This window comes from Erinaceus europaeus, chromosome 9 (genome assembly GCF_950295315.1).
Source record: "Erinaceus europaeus chromosome 9, mEriEur2.1, whole genome shotgun sequence".
NCBI classification, from domain to species: Eukaryota; Metazoa; Chordata; class Mammalia; order Eulipotyphla; family Erinaceidae; genus Erinaceus; species Erinaceus europaeus.
The window spans coordinates 73,917,026-73,944,541 of record NC_080170.1 but is presented as its reverse complement, the minus strand read 5'-3'; positions in this window follow the sequence as shown (position 1 = coordinate 73,944,541).

Sequence of the window (27,516 nt, the reverse complement as noted above, 5' to 3'; positions counted from 1 at the left end):
GAAGCTTTCCCACTACAAGTAGCATCCAGGCGCTAGAACCCTGGTCCTTGCACATTGTAGCATGTATGTTCAGCCAAGAGTTCTACCATCAATTGTTTATGCTAGTGTCATGTCTTTTCTATACATTGGGAAGATTGGAAGATCCTGTGCAATACCTGAAAAAAAGATGAAGAAGGAATTCTCCATGTCTGTTTCATGCAATTAATTATCTAGGAAAACTATGACTGCTTTGTGTGTGAGCCAATTAATAACTCCAGGGGAGCATAGCTTAAGCCTATGCTGAAGCTGCTGCATCCTTCAATCCCACTGGGAGTTGATGGAACTGGGGAGCAGATTTCCAATGTAAAGGCAATGGAAAACCAAACAGGTCCAGACATCTGTGCACCTAGCTGAGCACATACATTATAGTGCTTACGGACCCAGGGTAAGGTCTCTATTCCCAACCTGCAGGGGAGAAGTTTCACAAGTGTTGGAGCAATGCTACTACTGTCTCTTTCTTTCTCCCTCTCTATCTCTTCCTCCAATCTCAATTTCTCTCTGTCCAAACTAAGTCAATAAAATGTTTAAAATTATTTATTTATTTTATTGTATTGTATTTTACTTTTTTACTTTATTGGAGGATTCATGTTTTACATTTAACAATAAATACAATAGTTTATACTTGCATAACACTTCTCAGTTTTCCTTAAATAAAGAAAAGAAAAAACAACAAAACATTTTGATCAGATTTCCTAAGGCTTCATTTAAAAGTTGGTCCCCAGATGGCTTCACAAAAAAAATTCTACAAAACCTTCAGGAAATGGCTAATACCTATACTTCTAAAGCTCTTCCACAAGAACGAAGGAAAAGGAACACTCCCTTCCACCTTCTATGAAGCCAACATCACCCTGATACCAAAAGCAGATAGGGACACAACAAAAAAAGGGAAACCACAGACCAATATCTCTGATGAACATAGATGCCAAAATATTAAACAAGATGCTGGCCAACCAGATACAGCAGTATATCTAAAAGACTGTTCATCACAACCAAGTGGGATTTATCCCAGGAATGCAAGGATGGTTAAACATGCATAAAGTCAATCAATGTCATACACCACATCAATAAAAAATAACCAAACACCACATGATTATCTCAATAGATGCGAGAAAGCCTTTGACCAAATCCAACACCCATTCATGCTCAAAACCCTACAAAAAATGGGAATAGATGGAAAATCCCTCAAGATAGTAGAGTCTATATATAGCAAACCTACAGCCAACATCATACTCAATGGACAGAATCTGAAAGCATTCCCCCTCAGATCGGGGACTAGACAGGGCTGTCCATTATCACCCTTCGACATATTATTGGAAGTTCTTTCCATAGTAATCAGGCAAAAGAAAGAAATCAAAGGAATACAGGTTGGAAGGGAAGACATCAAGCTCTCACTATCTGCAGATGATGTGATATTATACATATAAAACCTAAAAATATCCAGCAGAAAACTACTGGAAGTTATTAGGCAATATAGCAAGATGTCAGGCTATAAAATCAATGTAAAAAAATCAGTTGCATTTCTCTATACAAACACTAAATCTGAAGAAGAAGACATTGAGAAATCACTCCCATTCACTGTTGCAGCAAAATCAATAAAATATCTAGGAATAAAGCTGACCAAAGAAGTAAAATACTTGTATACTAAAAACTAAGAGTCAAGGAAGTAGAAACTGATACCAAGAAATGGAAAGACATCCCATGCTCATGGATTGGAAGAATTAATATATCAAAATGAAGATTCTCCCCAAAGCCATATACGAATTTAACGCAATAACCATCAAAGTTCCACCAAGCTTCTTTAAGAGAATAGAACAAAAACTACAATCATTGATCTGGAACCAGAAAATACCTAGTATTGCCAAAAGAATCTTGAGGAAAAGAAAGAGAGATGGAGGCATCACACTCCCAAATATCAAACTCTATGATAAGGTCATCATTATCAAAACAGCCTGGTACTGGAACAGAAATAAGCACACAGACCAGTGGAACAGAATTGATAGCCCAGAATTAAACCCCCACACCTATGGACATCTAATTTTTGATAAGGGAGCCCAAAGTATTAAATGTAGGAAGGAGGCTCTCTTCAATAAATGGTGATGGGAAAATTGGGTCGAAACATGCAGAAGAAAGAAACTGAACTCCCGGGGGGTGGGGGGGGAGGCAGGGTACAGGTCCAAGAAGGATGGCAAAGGACCTAAAGGGGGTTGTATTATTATATGGAAAACTGATAAATGTTATGCATATACAAACTATTGTATTTACTGTCTAATGTAAAACATTAATTCTCCAGTAAAGACATTTTTAAAAAGAAAGAAACAGACAAACAAAGAAACTGAACCACATTATCCACCAGAAACAAAAATCAACTCCAAATGGATCAAGGACCTGGATGTCAGACCGGAAACTATCAAATACTTAGAGGAAAACATTGGTGAACACTTTCCCACCTCAAGGACATCTTTGATGATACAAACCCAGTTGCAAAGAAAACTAAAGTAGAAACTAATCAACTGGACTACATCAGATTGAAAAGCTTCTGCACAGCCAAAGAACCTATCACACAAAAGAGGAGACCCCTCACAGAATGGGAGAATTTCATATGCCATACATCAGACAAGAGACTAATAACCAAAATATACAAAGAGCTCAGCAAACTTAGCAACACAAAAACTAATGACCCCATTCAAAAAGGGGCAGAGGATATGAACAGAACATCACTACAGAAGAGATCCAAAAGACTAACAAACACATGAAAAATTGTTCCAGGTCACTGATTGTCAGAGAAATGCAAAGGACATATATTATGGTGATATTGTTCATCCTTCCTTCTGAAGATGGAACCTTCTCTGCCGTTGTTGGTCCAAGTTGAGGGCAAGGTCCTATGAGGGGCCCACAACGAGCCTAACAAAGAGATTTTCAAAGTTAACCCAATTACCAAATATTGTGATTATAGCAGTAACTATCTATTGTCTTCTTGAACCCTAAGATAGCAGGAACCTCACATTTCCACTATAGAGGTATTCCTATATATCCCTCAGTCCTGGAACCTCTAGGGTGGGGTGCACTTTCCTGCATAATTCTCTAAATTCATACCAAATAATACTGAATCCGCCTATCCCAACCTAATTAACGCAATGAGTACCACCTCAGCATGCTTCACTTCAGACTGTGTCCACAGACTTCAGATGTGGAATGTCAACCCTTCAGCTTCATTACTCACATGAGATCTTTCCTTTCATTACTATGAAGGAAAAGAATAAAGAAAACTACTATTAGTATTTTCTTATTCCATTCCAGGAGGTTCACTTCCTAACAAAGTCCCAAAACCTAGATATAGACCAGGTCCCAAGAGATAGAACATAGTGTTCACACATATCCATAAACTAGGGCAAAATATATACCTGAAAGCAAAAGTACACAATAGTCTGCACTGAGTCAGTATAAAGTTCCTAATTAAATAGTATCTAATTAGACTTAGATACCCTCCTTACCTACTTCCTATTACAGTTCTTTCACTCACTCCAAAGCTAACCTTAGCAAAGCAAGGACTGCAAAAGCTGAATAAGGGCAAGAGACTGGCATACTTTAATGATAACTCTTTAGTCACTATCAGGCCACCCCATACTGGGGCCCTAGTAGGGAAGTCCTGAGATTCCCAAACAGACATGATGGGCCTAGACCTCAAATAAATCCCTCTCTCCATTATTACAGGTCATCTCCATCACGAATCACACAATAGACCCCTTTGTGGGGCCCCCATAGGACCTAGCCCTCAACTTGGACCAACAACAGTAGAGAATATTTCATCTTTTGAAGGAAGGATGGACAACATACTCTTTGCTACACCTGAGGAAGATGGCTTGATATTGGGGCAGCTTGGAATGTTCCTACTTGTGACCACAGAATGTGAGTTCAGATCTACAGGGATGCAGAGGTCACATAGGCTTTTAAGCTAAATATAAGCCCAAGACCAAATCAAAGGACTGTGTTTACAGTCAACAATATTTATACCCCTTTCCCATATTAGGGAGCTACTCTCTTCCCTGATCCAGTTTTCTGTCCCTTTTCCAGCCATGACATCACCTTCCCTGACAGTAACTTGGATCCACCTGCATGTAAGATTTCAGGCTCGGAGAAAAACAAAAAACTAGTATAGCTACAGGCCCTTTGAAATATAACTAAAATATTCCTATTAGATATCTACAAAATGGAGCCCCCCCCCCAACACTTCATCTGCACTATTCCAACCTTTAGGTTCATGATTGGTCAACAATTTGTTTGGCTTTGTATGTGAGCCACCAGGTTCCAGATGCTAGCATGATGCTAACCAGTCATCCCTGAACAGACAACCCCACCAATGTGTCCTGGAGCTCTGATTCCCCAGAGCCCCCACCCTACTAGGGAAAGAGAGAGAGAGACTGGGAATATGGATCTACCAGTCAAAGCCCATGTTCAGTGGGGAAGCAATTACCGAAGCAATTACTTTCCACCTTCTTCATCCCACAGTGACCTTGTTCCATACTCCCAGAGGGATAAAGAATAGGAAATCTATCAGGGGAGGGGATGGGATATGGAGATCTGGTGGTGGGAATTGTGTGGAGTTGTACCCCTCTTATCCTATTGTTTTGTTAATGTCTCCTTTTTTAAATAAATTAAAAAAAAATTTTAAAAAAGGTCCCAGTGGAGGTGATGGTGCTTAATGAAACAAGTAAAGAGGTGAAAGATGGGGTTGTATGGTGGCACACTGGCTTAAGCACACACAAGTGCAAGGTCCAGGATTTCAGTGTCCTCTCCTTACCTGTGGGGAGGCACTTCAAAAGTGTTGAAGTAGATCTGCAGATGTCTTTCTGCCTTCCTCTCTATCTTCCCATCTCCTCTCAATTTCTCTCTGTCCAATCCAGTACAAAATAGAAAAAAAAAAATTAAAAAAGGCCATCAGGAGTGGTGGATTCATAGTGCCCATGGTGGCAAAAGAAAAAAAAAAAAGGTGTGTAAGACAACTACTGGATAGCTTCACTCACATGAAGTCTTGAGAACTGAAACTCATAAACTTGCAAAACAAAAACAGAAACAATCTGTCTTTCAGACTTCAAGAGAACATGGTAGTTATCATTGGGAGGGTGGGGTCAAGGAACTTTGGTGGAGTGTGGGGTGTGGTGTGGAACTCTACCATATACCTTACAATATTATGAACCACTATAAATAACAATTTTTAATGAGTTTATAAAAAAAATAAATAAAATCTGATTCTATAATTTCTCCAAGGAAATCTGCCTTCCTAGAAATTAACAGAATTACAGAATCTAAATGCTCTCTGGCAGTGTTCTGTCACTACCTTTATTTCTGAAACAAAGAAAGAGGGGCTAAGAGAGGCCAGCTAGCTTAACCAAAAGATATTGTAAAGGGAGATGCAAATCTTGAAACCTGATTCTTTTGTTGTTGTTATTTTATACCAATATTTATTTTAAAAAATGTTGTTTCTACAAAACTGTGCTTTTCTCAGGGTACAATTTCACAGCTACGCCAAAACATATCCTCCCTCCCCCCCCATTTCACCCACCACCAACATCCTTTCCCCCAGTGCAGGGCACTGAACCCCTTTCTCATTTCCCCCTTACTCCCCTCTGCAAACAGGAATTCTTGGCAGATAGATCTAAGCACTTTAGTGACCTGACCAGAAATTACAAGGAAAGTCCCAACAGTTGGCTACAAGAATGTGTGACAATTCTATAACACAATGCTAGGAATGTGGGAGACATAAAAGACACACAAATTTCCATTCTTCTCCTGCAATCATCACCCATCCACTGACCACAAAAAGTTTTCAGTCAACAGTGTGCAGAAGTGGGGTGTGGATGAGAGGCTCACGATCTGGTGTGTTTTCTGTCTTATTAAAAGGACATTGAGTTGTAACATTATATGAGATTTTATTTTTAAAAATTATTTTATTAGTAAATTATTAAAATTATTTTATTAGTAATGTAATAAAGTTTTGTAAGATTCTAAGATCACAAAGGTATACTTCCATGCTACAATTAGCACCACCACAGTTCCGTGCTCCCCACCCCTTTTCCTTCCCAAAGATAAATTATACGCATTTTTTAGGCATGCTATGTTCAACAATCCTACCCAGTGCTTCTGCTCAAGCACCCTTGAACAGAAAGATCAGGAATTAAGATAAAATGAGAGAAGTGAAAGTGAATGAGCTAAATGAAACCTCAGTACTAAATTTTGGATTCGAGCCAGGAAAGATGCATTCCTTTGTCCCTGTTTCCCTGCCAGGTGCACAGAATCAGACCAAACTTTGTACTGGCTGTCATGTGGGCAAGACACAGAGGCACATAAGGTCCCTGACTTAGAGTAACAGGTCAACCAGAGTTAAAGAGGTGAGCACACACACCCCCACCCTCCTTAAAGCCCTTAACCATTGATGTTCTGATGTAAGTTGCAGTTCTAGTACAATGTAAAACTTCAAATAATTTATTTGTCCTTCCCCTCCCAATGGCTTTAATAGGTTAATATAGCAGAGGGGACCCTCCTGGCTCTTTATCTTCACCTTGGAATGCAAATGACAACACTGTCAGGAGAAAGAAGCTCACTCTGAGCTCTGAAACTATCCTGCTGTGGAACTTGTTGAAACCTAGCTCCCCATTTTGGAAGCCAAATGCAAAACCCACACACTCCTCTCCACTGGGATTAAAGGGTGTCACCACTGATCTGGCAGCCGAAATCCACCTGCCCGCCTGTTTGATGGAAGACAATCACTGTGTGTTTGCCATGGACTTGCCTTTCATTACAGTCCAACCCTGATATTTAATCAGCCACTGTGCATCTCTGTTTGAACAAGTCTATGCTAAACCCTAATAATATTAAAAGAGAGAGGAAAAAAAAAAAGAGAAAAGAAGTAGAAAAAGAAGTTCTAAGAAATGTCATCACCTCTGTGTGATTCCTTCCCTGCAAGTGCATTCATAATGTATAGTGATTTCAAAGGAAAGGTTGCTGATGATTAACATTAATAAAGAACTAAAGCTGTATTTGTGGTGGTGGGGGCCTCCTCTAATGTGACTTTAATCAGTTGGACCAGAGAATTGGTAGTGGGGGGTGGTAGTTAATAAACGAGTAAAATATATTAGATTCATTAATCATTAGGTAAGAGGCAGTCTCAGAGTCCATTTCTCTTTTACCCAGCACCTTAAACTCAGGGAGCATCAAGTGTATTAAGAAAGTGACTTTCTTAGGGCCAGGTGGTGGCGCACTTCATTTAATGAACATGCTACAGTGTGCAAGGACCTAGGTCAAGACCCTAGTCCCCACACATATGGGGAAAAGCTTGACAAGTGGAAAAGTACTGCTGCAGGTGGCTCTCTGTCTCTATTCCTCCCTATCTTCTCCTACCCCCTCAATTTTCTGGCTGTCTCTATCCAATAAATAAAAATTTAAGAATTAAAAAAAAGAAAGAAAGTGGATTTATTGCCTTTCTCTGGAGTAGTTAGCAGTAGAAAAAGTATCCATTAGAGTCCTTCAGGGCCTTCAAAACCCACTGCCATCTGAACATGGAACCCCAGTGGAAGCACTCCTAGTGTTTCTTCAGTCCTAAAATGTCCTTGTTCTTTTTATTCTAAGATAATGTAAAGGGGAGAGAGAAACAAGATTGAGAAAGAGAGCCATGAGTGTTTATCTGATGGGACAACTCTGATTCATAGTAGTGGTGCTCAAAACATTTAGGAATAGTTTCTAATGTACAGCTTTTTCCCTTTTATTGCTGTACCTCTTGTGCTGCAGGGTGAAAGGATATCTGACAAGCACACCCAAGAAGATGATCAGACAAAGAGAGAGGGCACTTTAGCAAACTTTTGTTACATTGGATTATTGGATTTGTTCTGTTTGGTTGTTGGTCTGTTACAGTGCCTAAGTTGCAGATTAAACTTCTTCATAGGTATGTTTTGTAAACAACTACCTGCAATAACTGTAGAGTCAGTGTATCTGTGATTGCACCCACTGCAAGATAAAGCCAAAGAGAGAATGAAGTGCAGATCCCTGGAGGCCACAACACTACCAAAGGTGAAGGGACTTTATCTAGCAGAAGGCCTCCTTCTTGCTACCAAGAAAGTCAACTTGCTAGGTGGGAAGGTGCAGACGAAAGAGAAATATTCTGTCTTGCTTTTAGTGTGGTTGTTCTGAGGTTTTCCCATTCCTCTGAGCTACTGAAAGTTCTCAGCTGGAATCCAAAACTCTCCTGGAGCAATTTTGATTATCTTCTACCTGTCTATCTATTGATCTGAGAGATTTTACAGACCTCTAATTTTTGTGTTGTTGTTGTTATTTTTCCCAAGTAATGGACATCTTAAGAAGTTTGAAGTTGCAGGAGTTGGGCAGTAGTACAGCAGGTTAAGTGCAGGAGGCACTAAGTAGGACCTGTGGAAGCATCCAGGTTTGAGTCCCTGACACCCCACCTGCAGGTTAGATGTTTCACAAGTGATGAAGCAGGACTTCAGGTGTCTGTCTTTCTCTCCCCCTCTCTGTCTTGCCCTCCTCTCTCCATTTCTCTGTCCTATCCAACAACGACAACATCAATAACAACAATAATAACTACAACAATTAAAAAAACAAGGGCAACAAAAAAGGTGAATAAATAAATATTTTTTTAAAAAGTGTGAAGTGGCTTCTTATTGTGGTTCTGCTTTGTATGTCCAAGGATGGAGAGTACTGCTAAGTATTTGCCCAGGTACTGGTTTACCAGGTGTATGTCTTCATTGGGGGAAAAAAAAAACCAAAAATCAGCTCAAGTCCTTTGTCTCCATTTGAATATGATTTCTTTTTTTTTTTTTTTGCCTTTTAGTGATATGAGTTTCTTATATACATACATGTTTTAGAATATATATTTTATTTGAGAAAGAGAGAGAGACCAGAGCACTGCTCAGCTCTCACTTAGGGTGGTACTGGGGATTGAACATGAGAACTCAGAGCTTCAGGGCATGAAAGTCATTTTTGATGAATCATTATGCTGTCTTCCCTGCCCTTCTTATATATTTCGGACATTAAACTCATCAAACATATAATAAAAATATCCTCAGACTCATTAGGCTAGCTTTTCACTTTGCTGACTATTTCCTTTGTGGTAAAGAGATTTTTTTAGTTTGATATTTTCCTCTTTGTTTCTTTTGTCTTTTGTTTCCTTTGTTTTTGTTGTCAACCCCCACCCAATACAAATTTTTGTTGTTGTTTGTTTTTCACTTTGGTGCAATACTACAAACTCAGTCAAATTCTGCTTTGAGTTTCCCCTTTTTTTTTCTTTTTTCTCAACTTCTGTTTATGAGTGGGATCATCTCATTGTCACCTTTCACTTTCTGACTTATCTCACTTAGCATAATTCCTTCTACCTCCATCCAAGTTGGGTCAGTGAAGGTGGACTCATTATTCTTCATAGCTGAGTATTATTACATTGAGTATATATACCACAGCATTCTCAGGCATTCATCTGTTTTGGATGCCTGCATTGTTTCCAGGTTTTGGTTATTATGAATTGTGCTGCTATGAACATAGGTGTACACATATTGTTAGATAAGTATTCTTGAATTCTTAGGATATCTCCCTAGGAGAGGTATCACTTGGTCATATAGAATGTTCATTTCTATGCTTGTGAGGGTTCTCCAGGCTGCTCTCCATAGGAGTTGAACCAATTTACACTTCCACCAGTAGTGCATGAGGGTTCCTTTGTCCCTAAAACCTTTCCAGTATTTGTTTTTGCTATCATTTTTGATGTAGGGCATTCTCACAGGGGTGAGGTAGTATCTCACTGTTGTCTTTATTTGCATGTCTCTGACAACATTTTCTTAATAAAGAGATATTGGAATTGCAACACACACACACACACACACACACACACACACACACACACACACACACAGCCAACATCATCAACAACAACAAAAATCATTACCAATACCTATGGATTCTCTAGTCGGTTGCTAAATGTGCCACACTGTCCTGATTACTACAGCTTTGTAATATAGTCTCCTATCAGACAATATGATGTCAGCATGTTTGTTCTTCTTTCTCAACTTCATTTTTAGTGATGTGAAATATTAAATATATTGATTTCCCCAGTTGGTGAACAAGGGCAATCTATTCATTTGTGGTTTCATTAGCTTTTTTTGTTGTTGTTGGGGTACAGTTATTCAAGGAAAAATACCAAGAGACCAGAATAATGTAAGAACAAAGAGGTTTTAATATTCCATCCAGGCTGGGGCCGAACACCGAGTGGCAGTCACTGGTCTTCGACCCCCCACCTAGTTTCTACTAAGGTATATATGGCATAGGAGACAAAACTCATTTTTTTCACAGTGATTGATTACAGTCTTACATTTGAAGTTACTCACTACCTATGTGAAGGGTTTTTACAATTCTATGGTTATCTTTTCCTGCCTCTGGACTGGCAAGATGACTCCTTAAGGTCTTCCTTTGTTATGATCTCTCACCTTGCCTCAGGGGTCTGTAGCTGCAGTATGCCCTGAATTCTGAGAATTGCTTTCTCTAATTGTTTGTGTAGCCTTCAGGTTGCTGGAGTCCAGGCCTGCCTATCTTTTGATTACCCATTTACATTTATTAACTTTAGCTCAATTCCCACACTTTTATCCATGTTTTATTATTTTTAACACAGAGCTCTTTTATTCCTTCCAAGTTTTTTTTTTTTTTTTACTATTTCCTCCTTTTCTCCCCTTCTGCTCTCTATTTCTCTCTCTTTCTCCAACAAAATAAACATCTAAAAAATTAAATAAAAAATACAAGGGCCCAGCTGGTAGCAAACCCAGCTGAATGCACATATTACTATGCACATAAACTTGGGTTCAAGCACCTAATTCCTGAACCTACCAAAATGGGAAAGGGAACTTAGCAAAAGGTGAAGAAATGCTTAAAGTGTCTTTCTTTCTCTCTCCCTCTTTATCTCACCTTCCACTTCCAAGTACTTTCTTTCTCTATCCGATACATTTTTTAAATCTTAATATCTCATCCTTTTAGATGCAATAATGTCTTTTTCAGAGAGTTGTTTTTTTGTTAATGTGGAAATAAAAATGAATTTTAAAGTTGATATTGTACTGTAAAGTGTTGCTGAGTTTGATTACTAGCTACAATAGTTTTTCATCAACTTTTTAAGGTTTTCTATATATGATTATGCCATTCACAGAGACAGTTTAATTTTTTTCTTTCTAATTTGAATGACTCATTTCTTTTTCTTGCTTAATTGCTTTGTCTAGGACTGCCAGTTTAATTTTTGAGCAGGAGTGGTGATAGAAGACAATCTTTTCCTATTGTGACTTAAGAATAAAAGCTGTCAACACCATTGAATATAATGTTGCCTGTGGGCTTATCACATATACCCATTAGCATTTTGAGGTGCATTCCTTCTATAAGCTATCTTTTTGAGAGTTTTTATCATGAAAGTATTCTGGATCTTGTTAAATATTTTTCTGCACCTGTCTAGATGTCATTTAAATTTCCCCAACACCATCTGTTGGAAGTATTAGAGTTATCTCACTGCATATTCTTGACAATTATTTGTGATCTATTCACTTTTAAGAATATACATTGTGTACCAGCAAAATAGCTCACATGAGTAGTATACTAATTCCCCTTATGTACAACCCAGATTTGAGTCTGTACTCACTATATTAAAAAAAAAAACTTTTTTGCAGGTCTGGGTGGTGGTGCACCTGGTTAATTGCACACAGTACAGTGCTAAAGGATCTGGGTTTGAGCCCCCAGTTCCCACCTGCAGGGGGAAAGCTATGCCACTGTTGAAGCAGGGCTGCAGGTATCTGTCTGTCTCTCTCCCTTTCTATATCCCCTTCCCTCTTGATTTATGGCTGTCTCTATATAATAAATAAAGATAATTTTTAAAAAATGTTGTGCTATGATTTACCCCCCCACCCCCCCCCACACACACACCTCTGTGTCTATCTGAAAAGTCAGCCTGGGGTTGTAAAGCTGTAGAGATTTACCCTTCCCAAGTACATATTTTACTTCATTAAAATTCTTAATTTCAAGATATTATTTTGGAAAAAAATTACCATAACATTAGTACATGAAATAATCTCTAAAATATAGCAATAACTATTAAAATAGCATATAGCGGGAGCCGGACTGTAGCACAGCGGGTTAAGTGCAGGTGGCACAAAGCACAAGGACCGGAATAAGGATCCCGGTTCGAACCCCAGCTCCCCACCTGCAGGGGAGTCGCTTCACAGGCGGTGAAGCAGGTACAGGTGTCTATCTTTCTCTCCTCCTCTCTGTCTTCCCCTCCTCTCTCCATTTCTCTCTGTCCTATCCAGCAACGACAACAACAATAATAACTACAACAATAAAACAATAAGGGCAACAAAAGGGAATAAATAAATAAAATAAAATATTAAAAAATAAATAAATAAAATAAAATAGCACATAGGTTCACTATTGATCTAGTAACAACTTCTAGTAGCTATTATGAGTTTCTTTTTTCTTTCTTATCAAAACTGTACTTCAAACAGTCCCAACTTAATTGGTTCTTTGGAAACTTTTTCTCATAAGCAAATTTCTTTTTTTTTATGCAGTGTCAAATTTATTAAGGATATCACATGAATACACTCAGTTATCTATGATTAAGTAGCAGCTTTTTCCCTCCTTTTTACAAATCGAGGCTCTAAGGCAAAAAATACAAAATTATTTGTCAAAGGTGACACAGCTTCTGGTGGAGTCCTGATTTGAATCCAGGAATTTTCATTCTCTTAAGGAAAACTGGAAAATGACTCCCAGGTATCTTAGTTTAAGGATCAGTGATTCAGCTATTCATTTCTTAACTAACTAATTAACCAATTAATTTTAAAATATCAAAGCACTTAACTTGTATAAAGCATTATGTTTGATATAGGGTGAATGCAAAACAATTGTTACCCTCAAAGGGCTCATCTTCTCAATATCTTTGAACTCTCTGAAATATGTCTGGAAAAATAGGGGGGAAATTTAATATGGATATTATTCTGTAATGAATAATAACTTGTCATTGAGTCAAGTAGGGTTAAGTCAGAGAGATTCAAAGAAGGGTATATATGACAGAGAGACAGTCCATAAAAGGTTTTTTGTGAGGGGCCTCTTATCTGCCCATGGTTGAAAAGGTTTAACTATTCTCAAAGTGAGACAGCATTGCACTGTGGTAAAACCTTGAAGAAGGTAGAATGAGTTAACTATTGAATTCTATTTTTTCATATGCCAGGTATCATTACTCTGTGATCCTGATTTTTAAACTGTGAAATAGGAATTCTTAATGCTTATTTAAAAAGATATTTGGGAAGGAAAAATTAAGTGCAGACAAAACACAACACTTTGCCTGAACAAAGTAAGTACTCTATGAATGTTAGTTCTCTAGTATCTACCTTTGAGGGAGAAGAAATTGAGTCTCTCCTTCCTCCTACAGATCATAAAGAGTTTCTACAACTTTGTTAGCTCAATTTTTTTTAAAATTTTTTATTTAAGAAAGGATTAATGAGAGGAAGGGAGGAAGATGGCAGATTGAGAAGTCGCTAACAGCGAGCGCTCTGATCGCATCGTCGGCAACTGTAGGATTTTCTGCCTTTAGCAGGCCAGTTAATAAGGGGTGACACCAAAAAGTGAGTACAATTTAATTTGGGTTAAGAATTAGAGTAAAGGTGACATGGACTAGCGGGGCGCCAGATTCCCAGGGCGCCGGGCAAGGCGAGTGCGCCGGGCATTGTCCTCCGCCCGCCCAGGAAGGCGGCTCCTCCGCCGGTTGCAGAGCGCGGCGGGCAGAGGACCCGGAGAGAGCACTTTAGCTCAGGGGCTTTCTCTTGGGAGTTTCCAGGGTCCACCGCGACCCTGAGGGTGGATCCAAAGACTTCTTGAGTATAGCTCTCATTGGATCAAAGGATTTGGAGCTAGTTTTCATTTTTGAGAAATCCTTTAAAAAAGTCTGGAGGGGGGGGTTTCCCGGAAGATGGCGGACTGAGAAGCGGCTAGCCTTGGAGCTCCGGACACATCTCTTGTAAACAATAGGATTTTCTGCCTTTAGCAGGCCAGCCAATAAGGGGCCATAGCGGTGACACCAAGGAGGTGTCGATAACTTAATTTGGGTTAAGAATTAGAATAGGGAAAAAAATTCTTTTTTCTTCCTTTTAATTTTCAAGCATACATCCTTCCCGCCACCCCCCCCCCCCATAAGCAGTGCCTGGGACCAACTACTAGCAGGATACCCCATACCACCAAACAGGGTTTTTTTTGTTGTTTTTTTTTTAAATCACTGATACACATTTGGAAAGTTCCTCGCACTGCTCTTTAATTACAACCCTTCTTCTTATCCTCTCCCTTTTCTCTCTCTTATCTCTCTCTATCTCTTTTTTTTTATTTATTTATTTTTATCTTGTCATACACTTCTTTCTTCTTTGCCTTTCTGAATTTGTGAATTACTTTGGGGAAGAAATCTGACCCAGAGTGGACTCTCTATGTGTGTATCTCTGCTCTAGTTCCCTTTACACTCTTGTTACCCCTAGAATATACACTGGATAGTAGATGTGCATAACTGTCTATTCTTGCTATCCTCTCTTTCTTTTCTCTTTCTCCACTGGGATTTGGTTACTATTTTTTCACGGACTGGAGAAATTTTTTGGCTAACTGGTAACGATTAAACTCCTTCAATACTTACTTCAGTTGCTACTGTAATTCTGGAGGTTGGTGAGTGCAATTGGCACAAAGGTATTTAGTACAGTGTTACTTGTGCTCAAAACACAACAACTGAGGAACAACAGAGCATTAAAAAAAAGAGAGAGAAACACATAAATAAAAAAATGGGTAGATTAAAAACAAATAAAACTGCTACCCCAATGAATGAAGACAAGAGCCCAGAAGAAACCACAAATCAGTCAGAAGTAACCATAGATAATAAAAGTATGCAAGCAATAATAAACTTATTAATCACAGAAATGAAAACAACATTGGAGGAAAGGAATGGCAGTATTAGGGAAACAACAGTTGAGACCCCCAAGGAAAATACTGATTATCTTGAGACAATTAGAGAACTGAAAGCTGAAATAGCTGTAATGAAGAAAGAAGCTGAGGCAAGGGAAAGCAGACTAACAGAAGCAGAAAACAGAATTAGTCAGACAGAGGATGAGTTAGAGAAAACTAAGAAAGAGGTGAAAGAGCTTAAAAAGAGATTGAGAGACACTGAAAACAACAACAGAGACAGATGGGATGATATCAAAAGAAGTAACATTCGTATAATTGGCCTGCCAGAGGAAGAAAGAAAAGAAGGGGAAGCAAACATTCTAGAGGAAATAATACAAGAAAACTTCCCAGACCTGAATAACAGAAAGGATATCAAGGTTCAAGAGGCCCAGAGAGTACCAAACAGAATCAACCCAGACCTGAAAACACCAAGACACATCATAGTCACAATGAGAAGAAGTAAGGATAAAGAAAGGATCCTAAAGGATGCAAGAGAGAAACAAAAAGTCACATACAGGGGAAAACCCATAAGACTTTCTGCAGATTTCTCAACTCAAACTCTAAAAGCCAGAAGGGAGTGGCAAGATATCTATCAAGCCCTGAATGAAAAAGGGTTCCAACCAAGGATAATATATCCTGCTAGACTTTCATTCAAGCTAGATGGAGGGATCAAAACCTTCTTAAACAACAGTTAAAGGAGGCAACTATCACCAAGCCGGCCCAGAAAGAGGTACTAAAAAACCTCTTATAAACAAGAACATCACTATAATACTTGTAATATATCAGAGTAAACAAATTGTTTTTTAGAACAATGGCACTACAATACAAAATTCCATAATATCAATAAATGTCAATGGCTTAAACTCACCCATCAAAAGGCACAGGGTGGGGGGACGGATCAGAAAACATAATCCAACCATATGCTGCTTGCAAGAATCCCATCTGTCACAACAAGATAAACACAGACTTAAAGTGAAAGGGTGGAAAACTATCATACAGGCTAACGGTCCACAAAAAAGGGCAGGAACAGCCATTCTCATCTCAGACACGATAGATTTTAAATTAAATAAAGTAATAAAAGATAGGCAAGGACATTACATAATGATTAGAGGATCAATCAGCAAAGAAGACTTAACAATTATTAACATCTATGCACCCAACGAGGGACCATCTAAATACATTAAGCACCTACTGAAAGAATTTCAAAAATACATCAATAGTAATACAATAATAGTGGGAGTTTTCAATACCCCACTCTCACACTTAGACAGATCAACAAAGCAGAGAACCAATAAAGATACAAGAGAATTGAATGAAGAGATTGACAGACTAGACCTCTTGGACATTTTCAGACTCCTCCACCCCAAAAAACTGGGATACACCTTCTTTTCAAATCCACACAACACATACTCAAGGATAGACCACATGTTAGGCCACAAAGACAGCATCAATAAATTCAAGAGCATTGAAATCATCCCAAGTATCTTCTCAGACCACAGTGGAGTAAAAATAACTTTTAACAACAAACAGAAAATTATTAAAAGACATAGAATTTGGAAACTAAACAACATACTCCTTAAGAACCACTGGGTCAGAGACTCACTCAAACAGGAAATTCAAATGTTCCTGGAAACTAATGAAAATGAAGACACAACCTATCAAAATATTTGGGACACAGCGAAAGCAGTACTGAGAGGGAAACTTATAGCCATACAATCACATATTAAACATCAAGAAGAAGCCCAAATGAACGACCTTACTACACACCTCAAGGACTTAGAGGAAGAGGAACAAAGGAACCCTAAAGCAACCAGAAGGACAGAAATCACTAAAGTTAGAGCAGAAATAAACAACATCGAAAATAAAAGAACCATACAAAAGATCAATGAAGCCAAATATTGGTTCTTTGAAAGATTAAACAAAATTGACAAATGCCTAGCCAGACTCACCAAACAAAAAAGAGAGAAGACTCAAATTAATAGAATTGTAAACGATACAGGAGATATCACAACTGACACCACAGAAATCCAGAGAATTCTGCGAAACTTCTATAAAAACTATATGCCACCAAGCTAGAGAATCTGGAAGAAATGGAACAATTCCTAGAAACCTATGCACTTCCAAAACTGAACCAAGAAGAACTACAAAATCTAAATGCACCAATCACAGACAAAGAAATTGGAACCGTTATTAAGAATCTCCCCAACAACAAAAGTCCTGGACCAGATGCCTTCACAAATGAATTCTACAAAACTTTCAGGAAACAGTTAATACCCATACTTCTTAAGCTATTCCATAAGATTGAAGAAACAGGAATACTCCCTTCCACCTTTTATGAATCCAACATCACCCTGATACCAAAAGCTGATAGGGACAGAACAAAAAAGGAAAACTACAGACCAATATCTCTGATGAACATAAATGCCAAAATATTAAACAAGATCTTGGCCAACCGGATACAGCAACACATCAAAAAGATTGTTCATCATGACCAAGTGGGATTCATCCCAGGAATGCAAGGTTGGTTCAACATCCGTAAATCAATCAATGTCATTCATCACATCAATAAAAGCAAAGCCAAAAACCACATGATTATCTCAATAGATGCAGAGAAAGCCTTTGACAAAATCCAACACCCATTCATGCTCAAAACTCTACAAAAAATGGGAATAGATGGGAAATTCCTCAAGAATAGTGGAGTCTATATATAGCAAACCTACAGCCAACATCATACTCAATGGAGAGAAGCTGAAAGCATTCCCCCTCAGATCGGGGACTAGACAGGGCTGTCCACTGTCACCATTACTCTTCAACACAGTATTGGAAGTTCTTGCCATAGCAATCAGGCAAGAGAAAGAAATCAAAGGGATACAGATTGGAAGGGAAGAAGTCAAGCTCTCACTATTTGCAGATGATATGATAGTATACATAGAAAGACCTAAAGAATCCAGTAGAAAATTACTGGAAGTTGTTAGGCAATATAGCAAGGTATCAGGCTACAAAATCAATGTACAAAAATCAGTGGCATTTCTTTATGCAAACAATAAATCTGAAGAAGAAGACATCCAGAAATCACTCCCATTTACTGTTTCAGCAAAATCAATCAAATACCTAGGAATAAAGTTGACCAAAGAAGTGAAAGACTTGTATACTGAAAACTATGAGTTGCTACTCAAGGAGATAGAAACTGATACCAAGAAATGGAAAGATATCCCATGCTCATGGATTGGAAGAATAAACATCATCAAAATGAATATTCTCCCCAGAGCCATATACAAATTTAATGCAATACCCATCAAAGTTCCACCAGGCTTCTTTAAGAGAATAGAACAAACACTACAATCATTTATCTGGAACCTGAAAACACCTAGAATTGCCAAAACCATCTTAAGGAAAAGAAACAGAAATGGAGGCATCACACTCCCAGGCCTTAAACTATATTATAAAGCCATCATCATCAAAACAGCATGGTACTGGAACAAAAATAGGCATACAGACCAGTGGAACAGAATTGAAAGCCCAGAAGTAAATCCCAAAACCTATGGGCATCTAATCTTTGAAAGGGGGCCCAAAGTATTAAATGGAAAAAGGAGGCTCTCTTCAGTAAATGGTGCTGGGAAAACTGTGTTGAAACATGCAGAAGAATGAAATTGAAACACTTTATCTCACCAGAAACAAAAATCAACTCCAAATGGATCAAAGACCTAGATGTCAGACCAGAAACAATCAAATACTTAGAGGAAAACTTTGGTAAAACACTTTACCACATACACCTCAAGGACATCTTTGATGAATCAAACCCAATTGCAAGGAAGACCAAAGCAGAAACAAACCAATGGGACTACATCAAATTGAAAAGCTTCTGCACATCCAAAGAAACTATTAAACAAACAGAGAGACCCCTCACAGAATGGGAGAAGATCTTCACATGCCAGACATCAGACAAGAAATTAATCACCAAAATATATAAAGAGCTCAGCAAACTTAGCCGCAAAAAAGCAAATGACCCCATCCAAAAGTGGGCAGAGGAAATGAACAAAACATTCACCACAGAGGAGATCCAAAAGGCTAACAAACATATGAAAAACTGCTCTAGGTCACTGATTATCAGAGAAATGCAAATCAAGACAACACTAAGATACCACCTCACTCCTGTAAGAATGGCATACATCAAAAAGGACAGCAGCAACACATGCTGGAGAGGATGTGGGGAGAGAGGAACCCTTTTACATTGCTGGTGGGAATGTAAATTGGTACAGCCTCTGTGGAGAGCAGTCTGGAAAACTCTCAGAAGGCTAGACATGGACCTTCCATATGACCCAATAATTCCTCTCCTGGGGTTATACCCCAAGGACTCCATAACAGCCAACCAAAAAGAGGTGTGTACTCCTATGTTCATAGCAGCACAATTCATAATAGCTAAAACCTGGAAGCAACCCAGGTGCCCAACACCAGATGAGTGGCTGAGAAAGCTGTGGTATATATACACAATGGAATACTATGCAGCTATCAAAATCAATGAACCCATCTTCTCTGACCCATCTTGGACAGAGCTAGAAGGAATTATGTTAAGTGAACTAAGTCAGAAAGATAAAGATGAGTATGGGATGATCCCACTCATCAACAGAAGCTGACTAAGAAGATCTGAAAGGGAAACTAAAAGCAGGACCTTATCAAATTGTCAGTAGGGCACCAAAGTAAAAACCCAGTGGTGAGGGGTAGACATGTAGCTTCCTGGGCCAGTGGGGGGTGGGAGTGGGCGGGAGGGATGGGTCACAGTCCTTTGGTGGTGGGAATGGTGTTTATGTACACTCCTAGCAAAATGTAGACATATAAATCAGTAGCTAATTAATATGAGAGGGGGAAATCAATTGTATGTCTCAAAGTTTCTCAAAAGACAAACTGAATTTTTTTAATATATAGGCTATGTATTTGATATGCGGACTCTCTCAAAAGCCTAGACCAAGTAGATTAGAAGCTTCCAATAGCACAGCTATATACAAGATACTAGGTACTGTCCAGCAAACCATAACAAAGGGACTTTTCAAAGTTAACCCAATTAACAAATAATGTGATGATAATATTAACTATTGATTGTCTTTTTGATTGTCTTTTTGAACCCTAAGACAGCAGGAACCTCACATCTTCACTATAGAGCCCCTACTTCCCCCAGTCCTGGAACCCTTGGATAGGGCCCACTTTCCCGTATGCATCTCCCAATCCAAACCAAATAACATTGCATCTGCCGATCACAACCTAACCAAAGCAACGATTGCTACCTCAACATGCTTCACCTCAGAATGTATCCAGAGACTTCACGTGTGGAATGACAACCCTTCAGCTTCATTACTCGGGTTCCAGATGCCACCAGGATGCTGGCTAGGCTTCCCTGGATTGAAGACCCCACCAATGTGTCCTGGAGCTCAGCTTCCCCAGAGTCACACCCTACTAGGGAAAGAGAGAGGCAGACTGGGAGTATGGACCGACCAGTCAACGCCCATGTTCAGCGGGGAAGCAATTACAGAAGCCAGACCTTCTACCTTCTGCAACCCTCAACGACCCTGGGTCCATGCTCCCAGAGGGATAGAGAATGGGAAAGCTACCATGAGAGGGGGTGTGTTATGGGGATTGGGTGTTGGGAATTGTGTGGAGTTGTACCCCTCCTACCTTATGCTTTTGTTCTCTAATCCTTTCTTAAATAAAAAATTAAAAAAATAAAAATTCAAAAAAAAAAAAAAGAAAGGATTAATGAACAAAAACATAAGGTAGGAGGGGTACAACTCCACACAATTCCCTCTACCCAATCTCCATAACCCACCCCCTCCCATGATAGCTTTCCCATTCTCTAGCCCTCTGGGAGCATGGACCCAGGGTCACTGAGGGATGCAGAAGGTAGAAGGTCTGGCTTCTGTAATTGCTTCCCTGCTGAGCATGGGCGATGACTGGTCGGTCCATACTCCCAGTCTGACTCTATCTTTCCCTAGTAAGGTGTTTCTCTGGGGAAGCTGAGCTCCAGGACACATTGGTGGGGTCTTCAATCCAGGGAAACCTGGCCAGCATCCTGGTGGCATCTGGAACCTGGTGATTGAAAAGAGAGTTAACATACGAAGCCAAACAATTTGTTGAGAAATCATGGATCCAAAGCTTGGAATAGTGGAGAGGAAGTGTTAGGGAGGTACTCACTGCAAACTCTAGTGTACATCAAAACATATCATCTAGGAGGTAGCTATTACTCTCTCTTTAAATGCAACAGACTAATTTTATTGCTCCCACATTATAGATATCAAGATTGTTTATATTTTAATTATTTTAAATGCTTCTCTAAATGGGCTTTTGTAAGAAATAAAAAACTATATTTAAATTTCTAACTGTTCCCCTAGAAATAATTCCTAAACCACAAATTAGTGATTTTTGATCCTTGTTATAATGGCAAATTGCCAATTCGACAAACTTTGCAAAATGAACTCCTATTTGTGATACTAAATTTGTACTTCTCTCATAGCACTGTAATAAATTTCAAGCAGTGCCCTGATCTCTCCCTCCCTTTTCCTTTCTCTCTCTCATAAACTTCATAGGAAGTGTGTTCAATTTTAGCACACACTTTGTTGATTTCTAGTGTATTTATATGCTTAGGTTTTGAATATCATTTAATCTGTTTTCTTTAGTGTTTTACTATAAATAAAAAGACTGGGAGCCAGGTGGTGGCACACCTGGTTAAGTGAACATAGTATTAAGCACACAGTCCAGCACAAGGATCCCAGTTTGAACCTGTGGGGCAGCAGGCAGCAGGGCAGTGTTTCACAAGCAGTGAAACAGGTCTACTGGTGTCTATCTTTACCTTCCCTCCCTCTATCTTCCCATCCTCTCTCAGTTTCTCTCGGCCTTATCCAATAAAAATGTGAGGGGGAAAAATGTCTTACAGGAGCAGTGGATTTATAGTGCAGGCACCGAGTTCCAGCAATAACCTTGAAGGCAAAATGATAAAAATAAAATAATAAAATAAAAATATCTAAGTTTCACCATCTAACCATATTGTTATACTTATTTGACCACTGATTTTCACAGCTATTTTTGGGATTTAGGGGGAGGTGGATGATATTTATTTTTATGTGGCTGTTGTGGTTTCCTCTGGGCTTTCTTCTGTTGAGTCTGCTCTTAGAAAACTTTGATGTGGGAGTTGGGCGGTAGCACAGCCAGTTAAGCGCAGGTGGCTCAAAGCGCAAGGACCCACATAAGGATCCCGGTTTGAGCCCCTGGCTCCCCACCTGCAGGGAAGTTGCTTCACAAGCCGTAAAGCAGGTCTGCAAGTGTCTATCTTTCTCTCGCCATTTCTGGCTTCCTATCCTCTCTCCACTTCTCTCTGTCCTATCCAACAACAACAGCAACAAAAAAGAATAAATACATATTTAAAAAAAGGAAATTTTTATTTTGTGAGGGTTAATTTTATGTTCCAGCTTAACTGGGCCTTTAGAGTGCCAGGCATTTGTTTGGACATTATTCTGGATGTGCTAATGGGGGTTTCCTAGAGGAAAGATGATGGTGTGAGAGTGTAGAATAGAAATTGAAAGCCAGGTTAGGGCAGAGAATATCTCTCAAACTTGAAAAAATACATATATACAATTAATTGCTTACCAGATTTATCTGTCCTGGGCCTCATGCATGTTCATGTTTAGCACAGGAGCCTGTTTTACCTGTTAGTCTCAGCTAACAGTTCATAGTCACACATGGGGAAGATTCTAGGGTAGGCTACACAAATTACATAACCAGTCTTCCATGAGTGGCACACTACCATGATTTAGTTCCCTTAAAAGAGTGAGGCAGTCCCTGCTATTGCAAGTTCTAGATCTAGAGATGGTGGGGTCCTGAAGAGGCTCACAAAAGGGCTAATGAGGACATTCCTGATGGAGTCACCAGTGATGGTAAAGAGAGGAATCCATTAGAGGTTTAGCAGCCAGTAGTTTTTAGTATAGTGTTTAATGTTGAATGTAGCATGGTAGAAGGAATTGAAAAGAGGAGTTAGCAAAAGGAATGAATGAGATGAAGAAAACAGAAAAGGAAGAAAGTAAATATCCCATATTGCTGTTGCGTTTTCTATAGCTTCTAGAGAAAATAAGAATAATCCTAATTATTATCTATTTCAGTCAAGGTAAAAGAGTCAAAAGGTGTATCAGGTAGATAGAGTTCTAGAAGCTTCTATTCTTTCAAAAGAGTCAGCTTGCTAAATCACCCCACCTATAACTCCCCAGCCTTCCCAAATTTCACCTTTTGTTTCCCTCACTGTCCATGTATCATAAGTTCCAGAGTAAGATCATCTGATACTCATCCTTCTATTTCTGGCTTATCTCACGCAACATGATTCCTTCAAGTTCTATCCAAACTATGGCAAAGGAGATGACTTCATCATTTTTAATAGCTACTGGGTGGGGTATATTGTACTAAAGCAAAAGACTCTAGGGAAGAAGAGGGAATGGGATAGAGGAAAACTGAGGCACTGGTGCATGATGGGAGAGAAGGACCTAGGCTGGAGGACAGTGTCTTGCTGGCACTTATCTTAGGGAGATGAGAGGTTATACCTGTGTATCAACAGTTGTACTCTAAACCATTAAGCCTCCAAAAAAAGTGAGGGGAAAAACTCTCAGACCTTTTTAGGACTGGCAAGCTGGGGTGGGTGTGGGAGGGTGAGAGAAGAAACAGACTCCACTTTTTTCCTCCAACTTCTATGTAGAAGGGATCTTGTACTTTTCTGGTTCAGCTGCTAACAGCTGTGCTACCCCAGATGATGCATATTCTCAAATTAAACCAATAAAATGTACTAACAGCTCTCCAAATCCTCCTGCAAAGAGATCTATAAACAGCCTCCTCTTTTTGCTAAACTCCCTGAAATGACTGCTTTATCTCTTTTTTTTTTAATTTTCTGTTTAACTACAGAATCTAAGTACTTCTTTCAAGCCTAAGAACTCTATTTATTCTCTCAGTTGTCTCTCTCTACCTTGCTCTTGCCTCACAGATTTTATCACCTTTGCTTGAGGATCTTCCTGATCCTCTTCAAAGAGCAACAGTGACTGGGACTACACTGTGTTTATTGTCACTACAACTTTTTATGTCTACACACTGCATGGCCAAGCAGTGGTCCTGAAGGAGGGACACTAAGATACCTGCCACATGAATCATATCCACCTAAAGGGAAACTGATATACAGTAGGAGTCCATCCTCATTGCCCACCTTGTGACAGGCACCTGGGGTGGGCTAAGTCATGTGGAGAAGCAGGAATGGAAGAATGATTGTATTTTGTTCATCTAGTTCCCAAAAACCAGGGAGCATGAAACCTTACTAAGACACAATGTCCTGAAATTCTGCTTCTTGGGGCTCTGATTTCATAGGACAAGGGTAAGACATGAGTTTCTGCATTTCCAGAAAGTATCCAGATATTATTATTGAAACTTATAGAAGCTACTCCCAGGTAGCAAGATCTAAACAAGATATGGGTAGATTTAGAAGCAGCCTACCATTGGGGATCTTGTATGAAACAGATTCATTAGACAAGTGTAGACATGAAAGGGAGTTTTGGTAAGGAAGGCAGAAACCAACCACCCATACCTCAAACAAGGGGCCTGGGATATAAGCATTGAAACAACTCATAAAGGATAATAGAAAATAGCCCACAAAGCCTCAAAACCTATATATATACCAGGTCCCATGAGATAGAGCAGATGTACACATGTATCCATAAAGTAGGGCAAAATGTATACCTTAAAGCAAAAGTGCACAATAGTTTGCAGTGAGTCAATAAATTAAGCAAGCAAGTAGAAAGACCTAAAAAAACACCTTAAAGTACCTAATCAAATAGTTTCTACTTAGACCTAGAAACCCTCCTCACTTACTTCCTAATATACTTTCCTCAGTTACTCTAAAGCTAACCTTGTCAAATTAAAGACTACAAAAGCTGAATAAGGGCAAAAGACTGGCATTCTTCAATGATGACTCTTTAGTCACTATCAGGCCACCCTCAGCTGGGTGCCCGAGTCAGGGAGTCCTGGGGTTACCACACAAACACGATGAGCCTAGAACTTGAATTGATCCCTCTCTCCATTATCACTGGGAATCTCCATTATGGAACAACATAATGGACTCCTTTGGGGGACCGTATAGGACCTTGTACTCAATGTGCATAAACAAGGGTAGGGCATGTTTCATCCTCCAAAGGGGGGTTGGATAACATACTCTCTGTCTACCACCTGAAGGAGATGAGTCCTAAAATTGGTGCAACTTGGAATTTTCCTACTACTGACCACAGAATACAAGTTTGGACCTACAGGGATGTCGAGGTTACATATGTTCCTATGGTGAATATGGGCCCCAGATTGAATTGATGGGGTTTACACTCAACAATATTTATACACTTTCCCCATATTTGGGAGCTACTCTCTTCCCTGATCCAGCTTTCTAGCCTTTTTTCCAGCTATGACATCATCTCCCCAGACAATAACCTGGGTCCACCTGCATATCAGATGTCAGGCTCAGGCAAAAACTAATAAAGTCATGAGACCTTTAGAATATACCTAAAATATTTATACTATCTATTTCCAAAAGGGAGGTCCTAAATCTTCATCTGCAATATTCCAGCCTTTACTTTCATGATTGATCAACAATTTGTATGGCTTTATATGTTCATTCTTTTTCAGCCACCAGGTTCCAGATGTTACCATGATGCCAAATAGACTTCCCTGGACAGATGACCCCACCAATGTGTCTTGGATCTATGCTTCCTCAGATCCTCAGATCACTGCCCCACTAGGGAAAGAGAGAGACCTATCAATGCTCATGTTCAGCAGGGAAGCAATTACAGAAGTCAGATTTCCACCTTCTGCACCCCATAATGACCCTGGGTTCATACTCCCACAGGGTTAAAGAATAGGAAAGCTATCAGGGGTTGAGATGGAGTAAGGAGCTCTGATGGTTGGAGTTATACCCCTCTTATCCTATGATCTTGTCTGTGTTTCCATTTTATAAATAAATTAAAAAAAAAGAAAGAAAAAATAACCCAGAGAAGCTTCTGGAAATAGATCAATGAGCAGTCTTCCTTGTTGAGCGGGCAAGAATGAGACACAAAACATATGTGTCTTGGGTCTGGCTTTGTCAGAAAGAGGGTTCTTATCTATCCTAACAGGTAAAGTGGAATAGGAAACACCAGGTAGATGTACAGACTATAAAATTAACTTCAAGAAGACTCTGTGCCTACAGTATAGGTGTATGTGTACGTCTGGGCAGAAGATCTTATCTTTAGTGTATGAAGAGGATGGGAAGGATTGGAAACAGCTCACAGCCTGAGAACAGACAACAAAACTGAGCAGAAAGAGGCAGCAGGTGGCTCATCTGGTAGATCTCACAAGTCATCATGCCTGAGGACCTGGGTTCTAGCAGTCACATAGGAACACCTGAAAGAAAAGGTGAGAACATTGAGAGGTGGAACATTGCTTCAGTGTTTATCCATCTCTCCCTGTCTCTCTCTGTTTCTCATCTTGTATCTAGAGGAAAGAGAAAATGGCTGCCAGAAGTAGTAGAGTTGTACAGGTAATGAACCCACCCAAATAATTTTGGTTACAGAGAAGGAAAGAAGGAAGGAAGGAAGGAAGGAAGGAAGGAAGGCAGGAAGGCAGGAAGGAAGGAAAGAATGGAGGGAGGGGAGGAGGGAGGGAGTAAGGAAGTTGTTTGCAACTATTTGGTTAAGGTCCAAAGTTAAGTCCATTCTTTAAGGTATATATTTTCTTTCATTTCTAATGGCTATTAACATCTTGGCAACACAGTCAAGCAATGGAGATAATTAAGCTCACTTGGAATTGGTTTAGTCAAGATGGGTGTGAGGAGATGACTATGAAGCAGGGGGATTTAGTTTCAAAGGTCTGGATTTTGTAGTAAATAGTAGAGAGAGAGTTCTCCAAATTCAAGTCCCAACACTAAAGAGAAAAGTCATGATATTCATCTCTCCCTTTCTTAAAATCAGTTTGAATAATAATGAACAAGGCATTCACAATAAGGGAAAAACTACCTAAATTGTGACTTTTGAAATATGTTTAAGTGAAACTTCAGTCTGTATTTTAAATTCCTGTGATCAGGCACAACTATTAGAATAATGAAATAAGTCATTTTCCTATATTTATAGCATGCATTAGTTATTCTCAATCTCACAGACTGAGCAGCCTATACAAATGAATTTAAGTGCTTTTTCATTAGTATAAATAAAATGTTAAGTAGGGTGATGAATTGCTGTAAATACTGTAGGCGAAAGTACTTTCCGTAATCTATTTCTTGAACGATGGTGGCAGTTAAAAGAACATTTCAATACTTGTTCTTGGTAATGAACAGCATAAACTCAAGAAGTAAAAAAAAAAAGAAGAAAAAAAGTATTTTTTTTCTTGGAAAGCACATGACAGCCACAGCTGGAAGGCAATACCTAAAAATGACATGATTGTCTCCTTATTAGAGGC